Source organism: Mesocricetus auratus, unplaced genomic scaffold (assembly GCF_017639785.1).
Source record: "Mesocricetus auratus isolate SY011 unplaced genomic scaffold, BCM_Maur_2.0 Super-Scaffold_100004, whole genome shotgun sequence".
NCBI classification, from domain to species: Eukaryota; Metazoa; Chordata; class Mammalia; order Rodentia; family Cricetidae; genus Mesocricetus; species Mesocricetus auratus.
This window is the reverse complement of record NW_024429189.1, coordinates 72,029,307-72,053,401: the sequence shown is the minus strand read 5'-3', so window position 1 is coordinate 72,053,401 and position 24,095 is coordinate 72,029,307.

Below are 24,095 nucleotides of genomic sequence, written 5' to 3'. Positions count from 1 at the left end.
GGCACTGAATTACAGTTAGCTGTGAAGTGCCATATGGGTTCTGGGAATACAACCTAGATCCTCTGGAAGAGTAGTCAGTGCTCTTAACCACTGAGCAATCTCTCCAACCCCTCTAGCAAATACTTTTGAATCACTTCTTGTTCCTTCTTGTTTATGAGTTAGAACACATTACAAGTGTGGCAGAGAAAATTTAATGTGGTTAATCCACCATGTTCAACCTAAAGTTTCAAACAAGATTTAAAAACCAATTTCCTATTTGATCATATAAATTGCAGTGTGCCTAGAATGCCACCCTGAATGAGAGTGGTCCTCAAACAATACAAAGGTAACTAGCATGGTGGTTCCTGGTTTTAATTCCAGCACTCAGGAGGCACAGTCAGGTAGATCTTTGAGCTAGAATGCAGTCTGGTCTACAGAGGGAGATCCTTTTACAAATAAATACACAAACAAATGTTTTTAAGTGAGTAGAGCCAATAAAATACCTCAGTGGATAGAGGTACTTACCATACACTTCTGATGACTTGAGTTTGATCCCCAAATTCAAAGGTAGAAGGAAAGAATGAAGTCTAAAAAGTTGTTCTCTGATCTCCACATGTATGCTGTCACACACACACACACTTGTACTTACACATACATATTATATACATACATACACAAAATAAACTGTGGAAACATGTAATTGAAAATATTAACTGATTAAAGAAATATTAATTAGCTTCCTAACATATATACAACACAACAAAGTTTCTCTGGATTTGAGCTTATAATCTGTCTGGAGAGACAAATACGAAAACCAGCAATATACTAAATCCTAAAATGGAAGCATAGACAAAACACATTTAAAAATGCAAGTGAAACTATTAATTCCATGTATAGAACCTAAAGAAATGTGTTCCAGAAAAGGTTTTACTGTCCTAGGTCTTACAAATGCCCAACAAAGTCCCTAAGAAAATAACATAAGGAAATTTGTAAGTATAACTTTATACAGTGCATCATCAATCTGCTACCCAACAGTTTGCTTGGTAGTGTAATGAAGTCTAAATGATGTCTTTGTCCCTTAGCTCTGTGAGTCCATGATGCTGTTTCATTCATGGTTTTATCCTCCAGTGTCTTCTTAATGACTGTTAGAGAGAGACTGACATATTTTCTTTCAACTTGAAAACATACCCAGTCTATTCTATGGACAATCTGCTTGTCTCAAGAGCTCTACCTCTACATGTAAACTCGCCTTTCTGGTGTCAGGTTCAATGTCACTTCAGCATGCATCACACCCATTGACCCATTAGCACACTGCCTTCTTTATCTTTACAGCACTCAGTAGTATCCACATTTATGTGCTAATAGTGTGCTAATTTTTAAGTACTATCTCTTTGTTTCCTGCTTTCTGAGAAGAGGAGCTCATTTATTTTGGTCATGCTATGTCTTCTAGGACAAGAAGTGTTAGAAAAGTTTAGATATGGGGCTGGAGAGATGGTTCAGTGTATAAGAGCGCTGGCTGTTCTTCCAGAGGACACAGGTTCAACATCCAGCACCTATATGGCAGCTCACAATTGTCTGTAACTCCAGCTCCAGGGGATCTGACACCATCACACCAATGCACATATAATAAATTTGTTTTTTAAAAAATCTTAAATATTGGTCAGACATCAAATGGATTTACCTCACTTACCTAGACACTAAAGTTACTAAATCAACAATCCACTACTATTTAAAAAGCAACAGATTAGGAATTAGTGGATATTAACCAATCTGTTAGTAGGTAGCAATGTGACTACAGACAAACTAACAGTTCTGGAATACTTTACCTCTAAATTTACGTCAAACTCCAAAGTTCTAGTACCTATCTATCATGTGAGTGATTCCCAATGCATCTTCAGCAATTGCCAAAGGATTCATGAGCATTTTTTTCAGCCTGTGGTTAGTAACACACAATCTGTGATTTGTCTTAAATTCATCTCTTTCAGTGGTGTCTCATATTTTATTTAAATCCCCAGAGAACACAGCAACTTTGCTTTTTGCTTTCCTTATTCTCTCCCTCTGCTCCTTGGCCTTGCTGCCCATCTCTTTCCACACACTCCCTCACACTCTCGTATTCTCACTTTCACTCTCCCCTTCATGCATAGATCAAATCAAATTGTTGGGTTTCCCTGCAGATTAGCCCTCAGATTCATTCTGCATCCCTACTCCCCATTAATGACCTAGTTAGCTAAATCCTCGTTGTCTCATACTTTTTCTAGTTGTTTCTTTAATTTTTCTCCCATCTCAATCTATCCCACAAATTTTCTCCATTGTTATTTTACAGACACCACTCATTAATCTCCAAACTTGAAATGGCTCTTTTTGCAATACAATTAGGCTCAAGTGTACTTGCCTGAGTTTAAGGGTTTTCATTTTTTAGGTTTTTTTTCAACTCCTCTTTCAATATACAAATGATTCCCTCTATTATAATTTCTTAACAGTAATCTATGGTCATTGCCACCTCTCTACCTAGAATAAGTTTTCAATCTCTCCCAACACATAGCAAGCAGAAGGGAGCGAGAGAGTGGGGAGGGAGCCAAATCTATCATGCTCAACTCAAGGCTCATTTTTCTCCAGGAATCTTACCCTTGACCACATTAAATCAGGCCAACCTCTCCATTTTCTAAATTCTTCTATGTGCTTAAAGTGAACAAGTACACGTTAAAGATTCATCAGGTTTCTGGGCGTTGGTGGCGCACACCTTTAATCCCAGCATTCGGGAGGCAGAGTCAGGCAGATCTCTGTGAGTTCAAGGCCAGCCTGGTCTACAGAGCGAGTGCCAGGACAGCCTCCAAAACAATACAGAGAAACCCTGTCTCGAAAAAAATAAAAAGAGATTCATCAGTTGTTTTATGGATAATCAATCTGGCTCACTACTGAGGTGTTTCTTAAAGATAAGCACTTATTGTGTTCATCTTCCATTTGCTCTTCCACATAGTGGATATCAGTTGTCTTAGTTGGGGTTCTATTGCTGTGAAGAGACACCATGACCCTGACAACTCTTATAAAAGAATAACAGTTAACTGGGCTGGCTCAGAGGTTTAGTCCATTATCATCATAGTGTAAGAAAGTGGTGTGCACACAGACATGATGCTGGAGAAGAAGCTGAGAGTTCTGTATCTTGATCTACATGCCAAGTGGTCTGAGTCACTGGGTGTGGCTTAAGCATATATGAGACCTCAAAATGCACTCCCACAGTAACATACTTCCTCTAACAAAGCCACACCTCCTAATATTGCCACTCCCTATGAGCTTATAGAGGCCAATTACATTCAAACTACCACATAGATACAAAGTACTCACTAAACTAGTAATTACAAAAGTTTACATGGACTGCACACCTATGACAAAGTAATTTCATTAATATTTTCCTTTGATCCATATATTTTTTCTCTGAAATTTATAATGTATTTCTTCCTTTATGTTATGATAAAAAAAAACTCAGAGAGCAAAAGAGATGTTTCATTGGGTAAAATTGCTTGCCACAACCTGAGCTACAATTTCCAAACTCAATTAAAAAGCCAGACACAGTGATGCACATCTGTAATCCCAGCATTCCTACAAAAAATAGGATGCAAAGAATTAACCAACCACTTACAGGTCAACTAATCAGGAGTACTCACACAGAGGTAGAAGGAAGAGGAACTCTTCCTCAACACGGTGGAAGGTAAGAGCTGACTCCCAAAAGCTGTCCTCTGACCTCCCTCTGCACATGCACCATGATATACCCATGACCAGTCACACACATACCGGCATACATTTGTATGCACGTACATACACATGATTTTTTAATTTAAAATAAACTTCCAGGTGGTGGTGACACATACCTTTAATTCCAGCACTCCAGAGGCAGTGGCAGGTGGATCTCTGTGAGTTCAAGGCCAGCTTGGTCTTCAGAGTGAGAGTTCCAGGACAGCCAGGGCTATACAGAGAAACCCTATCTCAAAAAACAAAATCACTGAACTTAGAGGGACTAGACAAGTAAAAATTACTATTTGTCAACTGGGTAATGGGAGGGAAGGTACTAGTTTTTTTTCTCAGGCTCTTTAGTCCAACAATAAACTTCAACTTTAAAACAAAAAAAAAAAGATAAGCTCAGATTTAAATAAATAAAATAAAATGACTATTGCAGGATTAAAATACATTTTACTGGCTAAACCAGGTAAATAAATAATTATGAAGAGAATATAAAAAACCCTACACCTATGTTTGATTTTGCTTTCTAAACTGTAGAGACTTTCTAAGTAACAGTAATTTGTTACTGCTGCTTTTGTTTTGTTGAAACAGAGTCTCACTATGTAGTTCAAGATGGCATACAGAATTCACTCCATAACCTAGGCTAGAAGCCACTCTGCAGCCCAGACTGGCTTCAAATTCACCATCTGCTTGCTGCTCACTCCCTCCCACATGTTAGGATTACAAATGTGTATCATTACACCTTGAAATGTTCTAAGCATTACTCATATTTAATCAGAAAGAGGTGTGTTTCCTTTAACAGATCATATCTACTACTTGTATTCCAATGTTACACAAGAAAATTAAGTCCTAGCATGAAGTAGGAAGAGGCAGGTACATCTCTGTGTGTTCAAAGCCAGCTCCAGGCCAGCCAGACTTATAAGGTAAAACCCTACCTAAAAAAATAAATAAATAAAGTGATGATTTAAGAGGCCTACTACATTTTCATTGTGATTTTTATTACTACACAAGGCTAAATTATTTCCATCAAAATATTCCTATAGTCTTTATGTTGAGTCAAAATCATGTTAGTCGTTTATCAAAAGCACACTTTAAATTACATCTATGTGAATTGATGTTTGTTTCTTGCTTTAGACACACTGATCCCATATTGTAGGTATTAGAAGGGTGTTCTGTTTTAAAATCATACTTTATTTTGTGTATAGCTAATTTGGCTATTTTGAGTAGTGCTGTATCAAACACAGCTATGTAAGTGCCTATGTAGTATTCTGACTTAGAGTTCTTTGAGTAGATTATATGAAAGCTCTAATTTCTATGAAAAAAGATAAATCATCATTTTCCATTATAGAATGGACACTGTGTAAAATTGGCAAAATGAAGAATACTATTTAGACATTTGAAAACAAATGTCTAAAAAACTAACCAGGAGCCAGGTGTGGTGGCACAAGCCTATAATCCTGCATTTAGGAGGCTGAGGCCAAAAGATTGTGAGTTTGAGGTCTGCCTAGAATACTGTTAGTGAGCTTTGTCTCAAAAAGTAAATAAATAGGGCCTGAAGAGATGGCTCAGTGGTTAAGGGTATGCACTGCTCTAACAGAGGACCTGACTTCAACTCCCAGCACCCATACCAGGAAGCTTCCAACCTGCTCCAGGGTTCTGTGGGCACCTGCATTCATGTGCACATACCCATGCAAAGACATAATATTAAAATAACAGCTTTTAAATGAATACATAAATCAGTCTTTTAAAAGTTTAAATAGGCCAGGCAATGGTGGTGCACATCTTTAATCCTAGCACTCGGGAGGCAGAGGCAGATGGATATCTGTGAATTGAGGCCAGCCTGGTCTACAGAGCTAGTTCCAGGACAGCTAGGGCTGTAAAACAGAGAAACTCTGTCTCAGAAAAAAAAAGTTTAAACACTTGTTTTGGAGAGGAGGAAATGACAGGCTCCTACTTTTTTGTTTTGTTTTGTTTTGCTTTTGGTTTTGTTTTTTCGAGACAGGGTTTTTCTGTAACAGAGATCCGCTTGCCTCTGCTTCCCGAGTGCTGGGATTAAAGGCATGTACTACCAACGCCCAGCAGTTTCCTACATTTAAAAAAAAATTTAATTAACAGTGATTTTTATCTTCAATCATTTTTTCTAGTAAGAGTACATATGTGTGTGTGTGTGTGTGTGTGTGTGTGTGTGTGTGTGTGTGTGTGTGTGTGTTTCTTCCTAAGATGGGGTCTATGTAGTCCTTGGTGTCCTGGAACTCTATAAGTATACCAGGCTGGCCTCAGGAGCAAGTGCTGTGATTAAAGGTATCCAGCACTACACCTGACTGACATACATACATACATACATACATACATGCATGCATACATACATTCTTTTATAATGGAAGGGAAAACTTTGTTGTATGCTTTTAAGTTGATGCACAACCATTAGAAATATATAGAATCAATTTAGTTGAAGTAATAGTTCTATGAAACAAAAATCATCAGAATAGTTTAAAATATATCAGTAATGTTCATGTTTTATAAATCTTTAATTACATGTTGATATAACTATGTATATATAATTGATCAGAATGTGAAATACATTTCTTACTATGGGTCACTGTCAAAAAAAATGTTTTATAGATCTGAAGAGATGGCTCAATGGTTAAGAGCACAGGCCACTCTTACAGAGGACCCAGGTTCAATTCCCAGCACCCAAATGGAAATTCACAACAATCTGTAAACTCTCGTTCCAAGAGACTCAACACACTCACAAAGACATACACATGCAGGCAAAACATCAATAATAGAGAGATGGCCCAACAATTAAGAGCATTCATTATATTGCAAAGGAGCTGAGTTCATCTACATGGCAGTTCACAATCATCTATAACCCCAGTTCTAGCTGATCCAACATGTATGCACATGGTGCACAAATAAACATGCAGGCAAAACATTCCAAGTACAGTAAATAAATCCGAATTTTTTTAATTCATGATACATGAATTTAAATGATACAGTAAGAAATATATCAGTTTTGAAATTTTGTAGTTTTTTATAAGTTTTTTGGTTTTGTTTTGTTTTTCAAGACAGGGCTTCTCTGTGTAGCCCTAGCTGTCCTGGAACATGATCTACAGACCAAGCTATCCTCTAATTCAAAACTCAAAGATCTACCTGCCTCTACCTTCTGAGTGCTGGGATTAAAGGCACATACCACCACCACTTGGCTAAGTATTTTTTTAAAAAACATTCATTTTTTAGATTCTTATAATAATATCCAAAACAGTTACAGCTGCTGTCTTCTTACTTGATGTGTAACCTCTGTATTTCAGCATACTCAACTATATAAAAATCTATACACTAATGATATTGCTTTCACATAATGTGAAGATTATACAGGGCAATAGATGTGAAGCCCTAGCTTATAACAGATGCTCAAACGCCACTGCAGAAACAACGAGGGCTGTGAAGCAGCTCAGCGGTAGAGCACTTGACAAGAATGCATTATGCCCTAGGTATAATCTCTAGGACTAAGGAAAAAAAGATGAGCATGCTTGTGAGAACAAAATACGTCATTCTAATTACTGAAAAGGGATATGCAGTATTACATTTGAAACTTTTCAATCCTCACAGATCAAAATATTCTCATATTTCAAATTCAGAATTTATTACAGGACTCTCTGAAAATATGTTTTTCCTTATATGAAACCACAATAGGAAAGTAGCTGTTAAAAACTACTGACTGTATTTTAATATTTGGTTTAAACTGTTACTAATTAACTCTTATAAGTAGTCCATTTGTTTATAGAAATCAAATATAAATTTATTATTCATAATGATAATAAATATTATTTTAAAATACAAATACATTCTTCATAGTCATTATAAATATTTCATTATTTAAAATATTGTGAGCCAGGTAGGGTGGCGCATACCTTTAATCCCATTAAATTAAGTTCTAGCACTTATGAGGCAGAGAGAGGCGGATTCCTGTGACTATGAGCCTAGACTGGTCTAAATAGAGCCTAGCAGAGCTACATAGAAAGACTTTGTCTCAAAAAACATAAAAATTAAAAAGTTAAACTTTGAGAAGTAAAACCAATTTATTATAAAAAGCTTCAAGTACTATCTTAGTGTTCACCATTATACTGATCCGTACGATCAGGAGCACTGTGGGTTTTAAGTAGCTTTTCAAAAGCTCATAATAAAAATCTGTATTTTGCCACAATTTAAGAACTATAAAGGCTTTTCTATCTTTAAAGGTATTTATTAAAAATTACATCTTAAATACTCTACAGTGAAAAGTAAGTTAGCCTAGAATCCTGATAGGGGTCAGAGTAATAACACAAAATGGACAAATTACACTGTCATTCTACTTAAATTATTTAAGTTATTTAATTTGACCTGTAGATAGTCTCTTGTCGTCTCATCATGCCTGACTTTTAAGTGGGAGGTCTTCATTCATGATGATCCTTTAATGGAAGCAAAGCTTTCTCCATTTAACCCATGCTGTTATCAATCATGTGCAGGGATAAATGAGCCTGTAAGATTTTGCCAGTATCACAAATGACACTGTGACCTGAGGCCAACATCTTTATTTGCTTCTCCAGTGATTCACTTCAGCAGATATTAACCAATTTTATAATCCATGAAAGGCAAAATTAAAGGACACCATCCATAAAACAGAATAATTCCTATCAGCAACAAAGTGATGTGTGTATTATCTTATAAATTATATGGCCATACAGTGTGGAAATGTAATGAAGTAAAGATGGTAATAATCAAATGCCTAGGGCAAGCGCTAATATGCATTTAATCACACAGCATGAAGCCATTTGTCACTACAGTTGAAAGCGTGTGTACATAAAATACATGAGTCACGTCCTTATTGTTATACTATAACAGCATCAATTTCACACTATCATTTCACATAATAGCAATAAGTAGACTTTGACATTAGCTAAAACTTTCAAAGAATAAAACAAAATTGTCAATAATTTCTTCATAAATGTAATATACAACTTGATTTTTCTATAACTAAAATGTTTTTTCCCAAAAGTTCTTTGCTAAACAACTATCACTTCCAAATTTCTAATGGGTGTTCTAACCTGGTTGCATCACACTTTCTTTCATTACTAGGAACACTTTTAGTACTTAAACTTATTGTCAAGTCCATCTGCTAAATAGACCTCTTTATAAGTAATTGCTAAAATAGTATTTAACTACAAAATATGGATTATATATGTCACAAAAAGTGAAATCTGGTGCAAAACTAGCCACCTACCATGCATAAATTGTTGTGATATGTACACTGAAGAAGATTAAGGAAATTTATAAACTATGATTTGAAAATATATAAACACTAATTATCTAGTCTTGGGTGCCAACAATACTCACTGGGAGCCTCCTAAGTCTACCACAACCTCTGTAATCTAATAGTATTATGAATATTACATTTCTAAAGGGTCCCCCACTACAAGTAAAGAACTGTGAGGTCCTTTATGGAACTGGCTGCATTTAAGCTTAACACATTCTATCCTATATTTGTAATAGTTGCCTTAGCCATTGTTCTGTAACTTTTTAATCAGTGACCAAATCTTATTTACTTTTGTATTCTCGCATTACCAAATACAATGATTTACAAAAGGCAGACATTTAATTAGTGTCCAGGGAGCTGCATAGCACAGTGGATGAAAACGATCATTCATACCCTTCGAGAAGGTAGTAAAAGGCATTTGGAAGCCATGAGTCAAAGAATACAATTAGAGTGAGTCTAAGATAAGTGGTTTTTCAATAGACAAGTTGGGGGGTTGTTTTGGTTTTTGCTTGGATGATTAGTTTGGTTTTTCTTTTCTTTGTTTGTTTGTTTTTGAGACAGGGTTTCTCTGTGTAGCCCTAGCTGTTCTCAAACTAGTTCTTGTATACCAGGCTGACCTCAAACTCACGGAGGTCCACCTGCCCCTGCCTCTGCCTCTGCCTCCCTAGTGCTGGGATTAAATGTGTGCACCAATACCACTAGCTGGTTTTTTGTGGGGATGGGGTTAATGTATTTTTATTTTATGTGTAAGTGTGAGTGGCTACATATATGTTTGTGTATCACATGAATGCCTGGTACCAGCAGAAGCATCAGCTCCCCTGGAGCTATAGTTACATGTAATTGAGATATGCCTGTTTTGGATAGTGAGAACCCAGGCCCTTTGTAAGGGAATAAGTGCTCTTATCCACTAATCCATCTCTACAGCTCCAAAATAATTGTTTTTAAAGGTATGATAAAGTTAAACTAACCTTGTGTTTAAAAAAACAATTTATATATATATATACATACATATATATATATATATAATAAAGGAAAAATAGCACAACTCACTAAATCTTTCTGCTTTAGAAACAGGTAACACAAATTTAAATTGATGGCCTTTACCAGAAAGGTATTTACAATCTAGAAAGGGTAATGGGTATATTCAAGTAAATGTAACCTAAGACATGACAGGCATAAGACATCATTTGTGATATAAAGACAGAGTGAGCTGGGCTTGGTGGCATAACAATCCTAGCACCTGGGAGACAGAGACCGGTGAATCTCTGTGAGTTTGAGAGTTCCAGGACAGCCAGGGATATGTAGAAAGACCCTATCTTTAAAAACCAACCTCCAGGAGTTGGTGGTGCACGCCTTTAATCCCAGCACTCGGGAGGCAGAGGCAGGCGGATCTCTGTGAGTTCGAGACCAGCCTGCTCTACCAAGCGAGTTCCAGGACAGGTTCCAAAACAATACAAAGAAAACCAAAAACAAACAAACAAAAAAAAAAAACAAGTAAACAAAAGAAGGGTACTCTAAGCATCCAAAGCCCCAGTGCCCACCTCACCTACCTCATCTGTAAAGATGGTCCACTAAGTGTAAGTCTGTGTGTCTGTGAGTACACAGTCTTGTTGTAAAAGCAAGATACAAAAACAACAGCAAGTTAGATTAGATGGTAACAGATTAGATGGTAACTGTCACTCAAGATATAAAATTCTGGTTTTACTAACCTATGGAAAAAGAGACTTTAGACTAACTGAGGATTTCAAGAAATATTCTTGGAGAAAGATTTTGATACAGACATTAAGCAGGAGGAACCAATTTTGTCTGGAGGATAAAAATGTACTGTTAACTAACACAAATTTATTTGGAGAAGTCAAGATCATTGGTAATCATTTTTACAAAATAAGACATGAAGTGAGATACAAGGAGGAGGTTTAAGGTTGTAAGAAATTAAGAGAAGATAAAGGATAAAACAGAAACTCAACTATTTTCATCATGTAGAAAGAAACCAGTAAATGTCACACAACTAAAAAACAAAAAGGAGAATAATCAAAGACGTAAGATCTAGTAAATGTCCAGAGGACTTTCAGTAAATGCTGAGTTTTGTTGGTAAAGTGGGATCTACTTTCTCTTCCATTAGGTAGATGACAGTGAAATCTATAAAGAATAGATTACAAAATTCAGTGTAAACCTAGCCAGGCTCAGGGCTGTGCATTTACAATCACAGGTGCTCAGGGAGCTGAAAGACTAAGAGCTTGAGGCCAGGTCAGACAACAAAGGAGGGAAAAGGATAACCCTGATCTTAAAATTTCAAAAGCATGAACTAAGAAGAATCTTAAAACCTAAAGTAATAATATAAACAAATAATGGGAGCAAAGAAAAAAAAATGATTCATTCAGGGACCAGAGATGGCTCAGAGATGCTCTTCCAGAAGGACCAGGCTCAGTTCCCAGCACCAGCAAGCAGCTCATAACCACCGGTACCTCCAGTTCCAGGGGATCCAACACCCTCTTGTGACCTCTGGGGGCACCAGGCATGCACATGGTACACATGCATACAGGCAAACAACCTTACACCTAAAATAAAATACTAAAAATAAAAAGAGACTAAAAACAGAAGTTTCATATAAAAAGTCTGTCTTCCCAGAACCTATCACTCAGGAGACTGAGGCAGAGGGATCCTGAGTTGAAGGCTGAGCTACAAGAAGAATTTAATTCAGACCTGCCTGAACTAAATAGCAAAACTTGGTCTTATAAGTAAGAAAACAGACAAATAGGCATGCAGACAAACTTGTTCTCAGGGAATTCCAATACAGAAATAGTTGCCTTGTATGACAGCAAAGATCTGCAGAGAATATTTCAGTAGCACAAGGAAGGAACATCAAATCCAGCGCTGGAAAATCAAAGATATCTTGGAAAAATGAGACTTACAAGAAGGAGGGGAATTCTAGGCTAAGGCTTAAAATCTTAAAAGTCATAACATTATTAAAATGAAAAATTAGACAAGGTTATTTTAGAAGAGAAAAGAGAATAAGTAAAGGCATAAATGGGAGAAATATTTTAAATAAGAAAATAAACACGTTGTCTCAAACAAAAATAAAAAAATTTATATTTTGATGTATTTATTAAAGATTTATCTTCATTTCTCATTATGTGTACATATGTATATATCATGATTGTGTGGGTACCTTTAGAGGCCAGAAGAGTCACTAGGCCCTCTCTCTGGAGCTGGAGTTATAGGAAATTTTAAGCCTCCTGACATGGATGCTAGGAATCAAACCCTGGTCCTCTGAAAGAGCAGCCAGTGCCCTTAACAGCTGAACTGCCCCTCCAGCCCTCCTGTGTGAAGCTTTTCTAATGAATGTACTGCACACCAACTTCTCGGTTTCTGAGCTACACCTCTATTTCGGATCATGTTATTAGCATCTTATGTATATACCCATTTTCTTAAGGCCTATTATATAATTCGTTTTTGGGGGCTAGAGAGATGGCTCAGTGTTAAGACCACTGGCTGCTCTTCCTGAGGACCTGAGTTCAATTCCCAGGACCCACATGACAGCTCACACTTGTCTGTAAGTTCAATTCCAGGGCTTCTGACAACACCCTCACACTGACATGCATGCAGGCAAAACACCCATCATAATTTTCTAATATTTTATGTTCTTTATTATATTAATTTATAATTTTCCATAATTTTTCTTTCATAAGCTATTTGTAAAAGGCTTACTCAGTTCTAAGTGGGAAACAAATCTTGAAAAGAGTTAAGTATTTGATAAATACTTAAATTACTATATTACATAAATTATAAAAGAACATTTTGAGTTTCTTGAAATTTTTCTCTTGTCAATAAGGTATTTGTTTGTTTGTTTGTTTTTTGAGACAGGATTTCTCTGTGTAACTTTGTAGACCAGGCTGTTCTTGAACTCACAGTACTGGGACTAAAGGCATGAGCCACCACCGCCCAGCTTTGTCAGTAAGTTTTATGAGGGCTAAGAAAACTGTCAGAAATTTAAAAATGAACTAAACATAAAATTTGAAATGTGTAAAGTTATAAAGGAACTGAAAGCTTTCTCCATTAAAGGATTATATGAACCATGATAACATGAGCTCAAGTTCCTAAGAAGAAATTGTGGGAATTGTAGTCTATATAACTGTTCAGTTCACTATTGGCCTAAGATAATCATATAGATTAACTTCCCAATAAATAACATAGTTTTAGTTTATCTGCTAACACTAACTAACAGAAAATATGTCAAAAAATAGTGTTGGCCAACCGGGTGTTGGTAGCACCTGCCTTTAATCCCAGCACTCGGGAGGCAGAGGCAGGCGGGCCTCTGTGGGTTCGAGGCTAGCCTGGTCTAGGACAGCCTTCAAACCAAGACAGAGAAATCCTGTCTAAAAAAACAAATTAAAAAAATAGTGTCGGCCTGGAGAGATGGCTCAGTTGTTAAGGGCACTCACTGCTCTTCCAGAGGACTGGTGTTCAATTCCCAGCAGCCACATGGCAGCTCACAGCTCTCTGTAACTCCAGTTCCAAGGGACCCAACATCCATGGCAAATAATATTAACGTCATTCACTTCCTTCAACTATGGTCCTTTACACATTTTCCAACGTGTGCTCCATTAAAAATTTTCTTCACACGCACACATACACATACATACAGACATACACACACACAAATAGAGCCCTATAGTGCAGTAAAACTACAGAGTATTATCCATTCATAAGTCAAAAAATCAGTGTAGGGGGCTAGAGAGATGGTTCAGTGGTTACAAGCACTTGCTGCTCTTCCAGAGGACCTGGGTTCATTTCCCAGCTCCCACATGACAGTTTACAGTCTGTCCAACTCCAGTTTCAAGGGGGATCTGATACCATCTTCTGGCCTCTGTGGGTACAGCATGAACATGGCACACAGACATACATGCAGGCAAAACACCCACACACAAAATAAAGATAAATAAATGTCAGAAAATTAATTTAAAAAATCAATGTAATAGGCTTTGACCAGAACTATGAAAATAAAATATTGTTCATGTGTTTTGGATGTGGCATAAGGAAAATAAAAAACAAACAGCAATGTCTTAGTGCCTAGAATTCTTTATGATTGCGGTATGTACATAAATATTTGAACAGGTCATGGTGCGGTAGGAACATTCAGCATATGATATTCATTACTGTCATATTAACACTAGCACTGCATCAATTTGATTATGACAGAGCTCAAGAAACTGAAAACACCATGCTGCCGCCTAGTGGACACTATGATTTAAAAACCAACACAGTAACTAAACATTTCTCAAGCTACATAAACACACTTCGTAAGTCATCAAAGTATAAATCTGGTTTTTTTTTCCATAATCCATTAACAACCTTAGGCCAACCCATTAACTAATAAGTGTTGTCGATACATAAACTGGCTGAAGAACTAACTGTAAAAGATTAGAGAATATGTTCTACCACATAATGCTTCCTGATTTTGAGGCTTATGTTTCTTTTGCTTCTGAAGGTACGAAAAAAGGTAGTCATAGACATTTGTCACAACTAAAGCAAAAGAGACAATAATCAAACATTAGCAAAGTCCAATTACTCTTCTAAATGGATGATTCTCAATGGATTCCATGTGGTCTAAAGGAAAAGTAGCAATTATACAGGTTCCCAGAAATTCTTTGACAGTTCACACTCACTTTTTTCAATAAGTCAACGTGAGATAGAAGAGCAAGACAATGTATGAATAATTTAAACCCATAATTCAATAAGGCATCATAGAGATTAAGAAGACAGTAATTTTACTCCTAAAAAATTTCCATTTAAGTCTATCTGTAAAAAGCACACCTAGAGAATAAATAATATTGTCAAATCCCTGCATTCCAAGGTTAAGGCAGGAGAATAAAGAGTTGGACATCATCCCGCACTATAAACCAAGACCTTGACTCAAAACCCAAAATTTAACAGAAGAAAACCACCAGAAAAATAAATTTCCTTGGATATTTACATACTGCCATGATTTAAAGAGTTGGGATTTTTGTCCTGTGCTTGGACTGTTCCGTAAAGTGATATCCGCCAAGTCGCCGAGTTACCAAAACGTGGCAAAACTTTGAGCAGCCGACGTCTTTAAAACTTTTCACATGAATGTCCAACATTATACAGCGCTCTATTCATAACGTAGAAAATGGGTTCAAACAAAAGCAAACACCCTCAAGCACACAACACACTTTTCTATTGTTAAACACAAGAATCACATTGCGGACCAGCAGACCTGTGGTGGCCGCTTGTGGTGGAAGATTCTAGACACACCTGACTGGAGGGAGACTCGACGGTGACGACCCGGGGAGTCAGCGCGAGGATCTGGCGGAACACCTGAGGGCCAGGGCAACCTTCCTAAGAACCCCAGGGAGAAAATATTAGCGCCGTTTCCTACACAGCCCGACTGCAACCTAGCGGTCCAGTTGCCTCCGCGGAGAACGCGTGCTCAGCGCTCAGCATTTCCGGTTCACCTTGTCCTACCCAAAAGCGCTTCCGGTTTTCAAGCCGCATTTGAGGACAGTGGGCATCTCTAAGGACTTGGGACAAACTGTAGTGAACTTTTTTTTTATAAAAGCACCTAGGAAAATATTCATAAAATGGATTAAGCTTTTTTATAAACCTCCATTGTCTTTTGAGGGGGTGGGGCGGGGGAGCAGAGGGAAGAGACAGTGTCTCACTACGGAGCCTTGGCTGGCCTGAAACTCACAGAGATCTGCCCGCCTCTGCATCCAGAGTGCTGGAATTACAGGCGTGAGCCACCATGCCTGCTTATGTCCATTTTAAACAGTCTTTAAAATGATTAGGGGAAAAAAAACTTTAATCCCAGAACTCAGGAGACAAATGGCAGGCAGATCTCTGAGTTTGAGGGCCACCCTAGTCTCTGTAAGGCTACACAGGGAAACCCTGTCTCGAAATAACAAAAACTGAAAAAGAGAAAAGTTTGACCTGTTGGGAACAATGAAAAGTGTGAGAGTAGGAAGGTGTTTCAGTCACATAAATGTGTTATCCATTCAAAAAGACAGTGTCACTTCTTTTGTGTGTGTGTGTGTGTGTGTGTGTGTGTGTGTGTGTGTGAAATATTAAGTAGAAAAGGAAATGTAGGGACCGACGTGATGGCTCTGCAGGTAAAGTCACCTGCTGAGAAACAGGGGAGGGAGAGGACAGACAGAAACAGAGCTGTGTTTTGTTTTAAATTTTAACTTTATTTTATGTACATTGGTCTGATGGTATCAGATTCCCAAGGACTGGAGTTACAGACACACACACACACACACACACACACACACACACACACACACGGGGATCGAACAGAGACAGGCGTGGGTTTTAAAGAGAAAAGGGGAAGTCTGTGCTAGGGTGGGTTGGTAAGTACTTATTGGACATGGGAATTGGTGTACCCAAATAATGAATTTTGATTGCTGGGCCTTGGTGTTTTGATTGCTGGACCTTGGAACTTTAGTCTGGCATAAGGAAGTGGCCAATAAGGGAATAGAGCTTGGGGGCTAGCTTTAGGAATGAAATCCAACCATTTTGCAAGGAAGAGCGAAGGGATGAAGGCAAGACCTGCTAGCAAGGTGTTTGCCGTGCTCAGGCCTTTTAGAGAGCCCGCAAGCACCTATTCTGTATTCTGACACCTATGTTGAGAATTCATTCAGTACAAGTACTAACAAAATATGTCCCAGGCCTACATAGTTTGCCCATGCTACCAAAATCTGAATGACATGGTCTCTGACCTGAAGTTACTAACCATGCTATTAATAAAAACATATTTAGGAGTTGTAGAGATGGTTCAGTGGTTGAGAAGGCCTGAGTTCAATTCCCAGCAGCCACATCCGGTGGCTCACAGCCAGCAGTGATTTCAGAGCCAGGGAGATTCCATGCTTCTGACCTTCTCAGGCACCTGCACTCATACACACATGTCATTAAAATAAAAGCAAATCTTGAGGCTGCAGACTTGGCTCCGTGGCTAAGAGCACTTGTTGCTCTTGCAGAGGACTGGAGTTCAAGTCCTAGCACCCACATAAACTCAAAGTTGTCTGTTAATTCCTCCAATCCCAGGGGACTCACTCTTCTGACCTCAGTGGGCATCAGACAGGCATATGGTCCACCAACACATATGCAAATCAAAACATTCATAACACACAAAATAACAAAATAAATCTTTGAAAAAAAAAACAAATAACCTGGAGTTCCAGGTGGTTTAAGCCATCCAGTATGGGTACTGAGGGCTAACCTTGGATCCTCTGGTAGAGCAAGCCATGCATGCTCTCAAATGCTGAGGTGTCTCTGCAGCCCATGAGTTTGTCTAACTTTACTTGTGGCTCCCTGTTGGTATCCAGGGTTGGCTCCTTCTCTGGTAGCCTGGCAACACCCGTAACTGAGACAATTTCTCTGGAATAAACTGAATTTTCTCTCCTGCTTTGTAAAACTCTGTTTTATATGGCTATCATTCTAGAAATGCAGAGCTGTTACCCACCTCTTCCAATAGCTTCTGTGCATGTTTCTCCAGATTATTTCCAGGATTCCATGGCAGACAGACCATGCTTGGGTGTTGTGAGCTATCATCCTGCAATCCATGCTTAAATTTTCAAGTTATGATGATGTGCACTTGTCTTAAACCATGTTTGATTTTTTTTCCTTTTACATCCAATGAGAGAACACAGAAAACAACTATCCTTATAGCTTCTCGTGGTGGGATAAATCAAATTAAACAGGTTATAACATGGGGTAAGCTGTATTTTCTCAGTCATTCAGAACTGATAAATAAGTATAATTATTCCTGCTACAAAGAATACTATTAATAGCTGATGTTAGTTGGTGACGACAACAAGGAAGCTTGCTAATCATTGTTATGACAGCTTTCAGGGCTGGAGAGATGGCTCAGTGGTTCCAGAGGACCACAGTTCAATTCCTAGCACCCACATGGTGGCTCACAAGCACCCATAACTTCAGTTCCAAGGATTCAATCCCTGTGCCTTACGGTTACTGTTGCTGTCATGAAACGCCATGACAAAAGCAAGCTGAAGAGAAAAGGGTTTCTTTGGCTTACACTTCCACATCATTGTTCATCATTGAAGTCAGGGCAGGAACATAATTTAAGTATCCACAGAGCCATGCAGATCAAAGCCTAGTCAGGCATGCAGTACAATCCAAGCACTGAGAAGACTGAATTAGAAGGACCACATGTTATAAAGGTCATCCTGGCTTTATAGCAAGACCTCATTTCATAAAAGAATCTGAGGGGTTAGTGAGTTGGTTCAACTTGCTACCAAGTGGATGACCTGAGTTCAATCCCCTATCTAAATGTGGAAGGAGATAACTTACTCTAAAAAGCTTTCTGACCTCCACACATGTGCTCATACCACACACACACACACACACACACAAATAATAAGTGACTTCAAGACAGAGTCTCACTGTGTGTCCTGGCTCATGTGGAACTCATTATGTAAAACAGACTGGCCTTGAACTCACAGAGATCCACATCCCTTTATCTCCCGAGTGTTGGGACTAAAGGCATGCCACTATGCCCAGCTAGTAAATACAAAATATTTTTAACTTCACCTAAACCCATGTATAGCTGAGAGGAAGTTCTTCAGCTTCTGGTTGCTCTCTCTTTCTTCTTTGTTTCCTGTCCTGTTTTATCTAACCAACCAACTTAATGTAGTCATATATACATACATATGTGTATGTGTGTGTGTGTGTGTGTGTGTGTGTGTATGAGCATATCTGACTACAAAATTTATGGATTTTTTTACAAATACATAGTGAATCTTGGTTATAATGCAGAATTAAAACCTCACACTGTCTTAATCTAGTTCTAACCAAAATTGTCAAAGGGTAAAAGAATATTGTTTGATTTGATGTAATAAAGGGAGTGATCATATTTACATGTCTCCCAAACTAGTCTCTCTTAGATCACAGTTTTCACATCCTACATAGCCAAAAGGGGATTGTGAGTAAATACAATGATTCCCTAAGATAATAAGAAGAGATAATATCTATACAAAGTAAATGAACAGGTTTCTACAGCCTACCTACTCATGGCAGTGAAAACATGTACCAACGCTGTTACACTTACACAACTGTAACACCCTTTATTATAGTTATTTGTGTCTGTGCTTGTAAACAATGTTCAATTTCTTTTCTTTTTTCTGCCCCCTTTTTCCTTTTTTATTTCTTTTTGGGGGGGATAGGTGGTCTTTGCTATGTTGTCCATAATGAGATTGAAGCATAGATTCAATTAATCATCCCACTTCAGCCCCCCAAACTGCTGCAAATACAGGCACACACCACCAAGCCTAGCAATCAGAGATTGAATCTTAGTCATTTTGCACCTATAACCTCAGTCTGGTGCTTGACTCATAACACATGTCTAGTAAATATTTATCGATAAATACCTGAAGTAAAAGTTACTTATAACTCACAGCCTTTCATATAACAATTGGCATTATCAGCTGGGGCTGGATTTTCTCTTAAAAAAATCACTGGATTTGTTGAATTTTCCCTCTGATGTGTTTAACATGTCAATCACCTATAGAATTTAAGATACCATGGAGGACTCTATCAGAAAACATTTATCTAAATTATGTGCTATATATGGAAGAGGTTCTACTGTGAATTTATGATTTATTGATCTTTATTTACATATATGTGTAAAACTCATGGAAAGAAAAATTAAAAGTGGGGCTGGAGAGATGTTTTAGCAGGTAAAAGCACACAAGTCAGGTGACTCACTACCACCTGAAACTCCAACATGCTTCTGGCCTGCTCAAACACATGCATTTGTGTGCACATACAGACACATGAGCATACACATAATTTACACTTTTTTTCTTTTTTATTTTTATATTGAAATTCCATGTACTATTTTTGTTGAAGTGTATAAGCATAGTCTTCAATATTATTATGTCACTGGGTTTGAAAATAAGATGCAAAGATGAGTTATAGTACTATTACATAAAATTTAATTTTTTCACATACATTTGTGAAATACAGAAAACAAATGATTATTAAGTCAAAATATAATGATTTCCAACATAAAGGCTAATAGTAAATAATCCTACTGTTTATATATGTGTTGATGAGAAAATGATGCAGTCATGGGTGCCACTCAATCATTAATGGGTTATCTTTTTTTATTTTATTTTCCAGTTTAAATTTAGATAAGAAACAAGGTTGCTTCACAAGTCAGTTCCAGGTCCCTCTCCCTTTCCCTCCCCTCCTCCCGTGCCCTCCCCCCAACCCCCCCCCCGTTATCCCCTTATTCCCCCAGGGAGGGTGAGGCCCTCCATGGGGGTGTCCATAGTCTGTCATTTCATATAGGGCAGGGCCTAGACCCTTCCCCAAGAGTTCAGAGTGAGAATGCACCTCACATTGTTCTATGGGAGTCCAAAGTCCGTGTGTATACTTGGGATGGGTACTGATCTGCTGCCCAAGGCTCAATAGATTACCTAGGCCTTCTCACTGACACCCAGATTCAGGGGGTCTTGATCAGTCCCATGCTGGATTCCCAGGCTGATGCCTGGGATTCAAGAGTTAACCTTTGTCTGGTCAGCTGTTTCTGGGGGTTAAACCAGCCCAGTCTTAATCCCTTTGATCATCAGTCCTCCCTCTCTGTTACTGGCTGTCTTGAGTTCAGCTCAGTACTTAACCGAAGGAGTCTGCCTCTTCTTCGATCAGCCACTAAATGAAGTTTCTGTTTCCCAGACTCTCTGGCCATAGGATTGTAGGCTCCATATATGAGAGAGTACATGCCATGTTTCTCTTTTTGTGACTGGGTTACCTCACTCAGGATGGTTTCTTCTAGTGTCATCCATTTGCCTGCAAATCTCATGATTCCATTATTTTTTTTTCTGCTGAATAGTACTCCATTGTGTAGATGTACCACATTTTCTCTATCTACTCTTCGGTTGAGGGACATCTAGGTTGCTTCCAAGTTCTGGCTATTACAAATAAAGCTGCTATGAACATAGTGGAACAGACATCTTTGTTGTATGAATGGGCATCTTTTGGATATATGCCTAAGAGTGGAGTTGCTGGGTCTTGTGGTAGGTTTATTCCCATTTTTCTGAGGAATCTCCATACTGCTTTCCAAAGTGGCTGAACCAGTTGGCACTCCCACCAGCAATGGAGGAGTGTCCCCCTTTCACCACATCCTCTCCAGCATAAATTGTCATTGGTGTTTTTGATTTTAGCCATTCTGACAGGAGTGAGATGGTATCTCAGAGTTGTTTTGATTTGCATTTCCCCGATGGCTAAGGATGTTGAGCACTTTCTCAAGTGCCTCTCAGCCATTTTAGACTCCTCTGTTGAAAACTCTCTATTTAGTTCTGCAGCCCACTTTTTTTTTTTTTTTTTTTTTTTTTGGTTTTTTGAAACAGGGTTTCTCTGTATTGTTTTTGGAGGCTGTCCTGGAACTCACTTTGTAGACCAGGCTGGCCTCGAACTCACAGAGATCCGCCTGCCTCTGCCTCCCGAGTGCTGGGATTAAAGGCGTGCACCATCAACGCCCGGCGGCAGCCCACTTTTTAATTGGGTCCTTTGATGTTTTGGAGTACACTTTTTTTCTTTTTTGTTCTTTTGTTGTTGGGTTTTTTTTTTTTTTTTGAGACAGGGTTTGTATAGTCCTAGATGTGCTGAAACTAGCTCTGTAGACCAGACTGGTCTCAAACTCACAAAGATCTACCTGCCTCTGCCTCCTGAGTGTTGGGATTAAAGGCGTGCACCAACAGTGCCAGACCAAAAACTTTTTAATCTCTTTTAAGTTTTAAGAATATCAAAATGTGGTTTGAATAAGAATGGCCACAATACACTTATGTATTCAAATGCTTAGTTACCAGGGAGTGAAACTGTTTGAAAGGATTAGAAGGATTAGGAGATATGGCCTTGTTGGAGCAGGTGTCCTATTGTATGTCACTAGGGGTGGGCTTTGAGGTTTCAAAAGCCCTTGCTAAGCTCAGACTCTCTCTCTCTTTATCGCTATCTATTTATCTATCTATCTGTCTGTCTCTCTCTCTCTCTCTCTCTCTCTCTCTCTCTCTCTCTCTCTCTCTCTCTCTCTCTGTCTCTCCCCTTCCTCCCTCCCTCGGTCTCTTTCCCTCTCTGCTTGTGGATCAAGATGTAGCCCTCAGCTACTTCTCCAGTAGTCTGCCTGACATCACGCTTCCTACCATGATGATAATGAACCAAGCCTCTGAAATTATAGGCAAAGCCCCAGTTAAATGCTTTCTCTTAGAAGAATTGCCTTGGTCAAGTTTTCACCCCAAAAATGTTCACTTAAAATTTCCATTTCATTAAATGGCAATCCCATCCACCCATCTTAGTACCCATTATTTCACGTTCCTTTACTCATTTTATCCATTATCATTTTGTTCAATAGCTTAGGGGGTTTTCCCAGAAAGTGCACAGGTTGTGCTGAACCTCTCATATTCCCTTCCTTCTTCTCTCTACCAGACCTCGATTAAAGAGATAGGCCACACCCTCAAAACACAGGCTTACTTAAACCCTGTCTGCATAGCTTTGATGAATGGAGTGGGGATATTCATTCCTTACTGAAAACTTGCGTTGCGATTAAAAAAGCCTCCTTAGGCTAAATTATGCAATAAATGTTCATCATCTCTGTCCAGCCGATGTCCCATTCTTCCTTGAATATTAGTCACATAGTGTAGATAAAGCACCTGATTGGTTAATGAGCCACCTTCCCCCACTACTCTAATTGCTGGAGAAGTGGATACAACGGCAAAGCATCAAAGAACAAAATAACTCAGAAAAAAAAAGCCAGTGCTATCATTGGAATCAATGGCACAGTAACATTCTATCATTGGAATCAATGGCACAGTAACATTCTATCATTGGAATCAATGGCTGATACACAAGACCTTTTTTCTTTTTTTAATGTGTTTGAGTGGTTTGCCTACATGGATGTATGTGCACCAGAAGTGCATCTGGTCCCCAGGAAGGCCAGAGGAAGGTGCCAGATCTCCTGAGACTGGAGTTAGAGGTGGTTGTGAGCTGTCATGTAGGTGCTGGGACTCAAACCCAGATCCTCAGGAAGAGCAGTCAGTGCTCTTAACCACTGAGCCATCCGTCTCTCCAGCCTCATACAGAGCCTTTTATTCAAAAGAAAGGTGATTCCCTTCCTCAGTCTGAGCAGTGCGCCTCAGCCTTCCAGTGAACAATGGGGCAGCTACCCAGATAATTAATTCACCTGCCCTCCCAATTCTGTTCAGTCGCTTAACTAGATATATGTCCTCAACATCTTGCTCGTCTGTCTTCAAATGGTTTGAGCTCCTATGTGATGCTCATAAACATGCAGTACCATTTTTATGCCTAAGCATTGCTCACCAACTTTTCAAGGACACAAGCCTCTTCTTTCCATCACGGTAAATCTCCGTGACATTAATAGGAATTCCACATGAGAAGGAAAAGGATGAAAGAGCTCTTAAAACCTATACTGCTCTAAAGTACCCCAGAATATTTTCTGGCCTCCTTTGTTCACAGGGTTCGGAAGGTCAAAGCGAGTGCAAGAAAGCATATCCAAAGTGTGAGTCTAACTTAAGCAAGACACGCAAACACAAAGCGGAGCTGAGGTAGTTCACCAGGAAAAGGCTTTACACTTGAATTGTCTAGCATGCAAATTCAAATTTCAGCTGAACGGAACGCTGCTTAGAACATCCGATGGGAGTTGGGCAGTGGTGGTGCTCACCTTTAATCCCAGTACTGGGGAGGCAGAGGCAGGCAGACCTCTGTGAGTTCAAGACCAGCCTGGACTGCAGAGTGAGTTCCAGGACAGCCTCCAAAGTCACAGAGAAACCCTATCTGGGGAAAAAAAATTCAGTGGGGACCAGCAAGATCTTGGCCCAGCAGGTAAGCATTTGGTATTACAAGCCCGGATACCTGAAGTCAATCCCCAGAAGACAAGGAAAGGTGGAAAGAGAACCAGCTCCACAGAGTTGGCCTACGACCTCCTCATGCACACTGTGGCACACACATCCACATATCTGTATCACTCACACATACAGACAAAAGTAGCAATAATAATTTAAAACATCCACCGGGATGTTAACAACTCTACTCC